The following is a 1,985-nucleotide window of genomic DNA, read 5'->3' on the forward strand; positions in this document are numbered from 1 at the left end:
GCAGGGGAGGGCAGTTAGGGGCAAACAGGCTGGCAGGGGAGGGCAATTAGGGGTGACCAGGCCTGCCAGGGAGAGCAGTTGGGGGGGACCCAGGCCTGCAGGGGAGAGCAGTTGGGGGGGCCAGACCTGCAGGGGAGGGCAGTTAGGGGCAAACAGGCTGGCAGGGGAACAGTTAGGCATCAATCAGGCCGGCAGGGGAGTGGTTAGGGGGTGATCAGGCTGACAGGCAGAAGCGGTTAGGGGCAGTCAGGAAGGCAGGCAGGCGAGCAGTTGGGAGCCAGCAGTCTTGGATTGTGAGAGGGATGTCCCAGATTGGAGAGGGTGAATGCTGGGCTGAAGGACACACACCCCCTGTGCACGAATTTCGTGCACCGGGCCTCTATCTATAGAAATCCAAACAATTATCGACTTCATTTTCTGGGGAAAAAATGCCAAATTAGTCTCTCTTCACACACACAAAAAAACCATTACAATTTGAGAACACTTTATATTTGCCTCTTTTGCCAGCACCAACTCTACCTCATTTGAATCTTCTCATTTCATTAGAAACATAGATTCTCCACAGAAGTCTAAGGCCCCAATTACTGGTTCAGGATCAAGACCTCTGGCAAAAACTCTGTTTGTCAGCAGCATCTCTTTGCTTCTTTGATGTGCTATCACCAGACTCACTGTCAGAGAAAGATTTTCTTTTTGTACCATCTTTCCTTTATCAGCTCTTTTGAGAAATAAGAAATGTGTTCATAAACTCTGGACAATCTAAACTTTCTTCAGCTTCCCAATACTAGCAACATCTGTATTACCTTCCATTTTAGGAGATACTCCACCTTCCCATTCACATCCTTCCTGTGCTTTTTCCACCACAAATTCTCCAGGCTCTGCCCCTTCAACTCTTTTACTCTTTCCATTCTGCTCCTTTCCCATTTTTTGCAATGTAGTGTTATCAGAGACCATTTTTTATTGCAAATTTAAAGAGCTATTACAGTAGTCTCTCCTTTTCCACGGGGTATACATCCCAAGACCCCCAGTAGGTGCCCGAATTCATGGATAAAACCAAACCGTTTATATACAGAGGTTGGCAAAAGTAGGCTTACAGTTGTTCGCATGGAAATAATACAGTAATCCTCTCTAATAAAATGGTAATATGCAAATTAACCATCACTCCACTACATAAGCCACGCCCACCAGCCAAGCCATGCCCACCAGCCAATCAGGGTGAGTATGCAAATTAATCCCAATCCAAGATGGCTACAGCCACAGAGAGCAAGGTTCCCCAGGTAACAGAGGAAGCCAAGCTTTCCATAGCTGTTGCAGGCCTAAGCCTCCACTCTAGCTACAAAGTTTCAATTATAGAAGGTAAACAAATTCAAACAAATGGCAGCAGAATGGAGCTTGAGAGAGAAGGCCAGGGTTGCCGGCGGCAACAGGGGAAGCAAAGCTTTCTGCACACCCTGGCCAGGCTCAACCGCTTAAGGCTACAAAGTTTCAATTGTAGAAGGTGAATTAACTGCCACAGAAATGGCTGCCACCCCGGAGGGAACAGCAGGCTTGGCTCCGCCCCAGGCTACAAAGTTTCAATTGTAGAAGGAAAATAAATTCCAGATACCAGGGCCACCCCTTGGGTTGCCAGGGGGTGTGGCCGGCCTGCAAACCACCACAGGCCTCTTGCTCAGGCCGCCCCACACCCCAAGGGAACCCCCACCCTTATCTGTGACACCCTTCAGGGCAAACCAGCTGGCCCCCACCCCTGTACCAGGCCTCTATCCTGTCTAATAAAAGAGTAATATACAGATTGATCATCACTGCAACACACAATATAGCTGCCCCCATGTGGTCAAAGATCCTGCCCCCATGTGGACACAAGATGGCCACCACAAGATGGCCAGCAGGGGAGGGCAGTTGTGAGGCACCCAGCCTGCAAGGGAGGGCATTTGGAGGTGATCCACCCTGCAGGAGAGGGTAGTTAGGGGTGACCAGGCCGGCAGAGG

At 49.7% G+C, this 1,985-nt stretch overlaps 1 pseudogene across 1 annotated transcript; it reads right to left on the reverse strand.

Annotated features, from left to right (window-relative positions):
* Nucleotides 1-581: 581 nt before the first annotated feature.
* Nucleotides 582-951, reverse strand: LOC307107820 (chromobox protein homolog 3-like; annotated as a pseudogene). The gene is made up of 2 exons: nt 801-951; nt 582-729 (listed from the first exon to the last, which is right to left on the reverse strand). The product of its transcript is annotated as a chromobox protein homolog 3-like (transcript).
* Nucleotides 952-1,985: the final 1,034 nt, after the last annotated feature.

The sequence above is a fragment of the Cnephaeus nilssonii genome (assembly GCF_951640355.1).
Source record: "Cnephaeus nilssonii genome assembly, chromosome: 12".
NCBI classification, from domain to species: Eukaryota; Metazoa; Chordata; class Mammalia; order Chiroptera; family Vespertilionidae; genus Cnephaeus; species Cnephaeus nilssonii.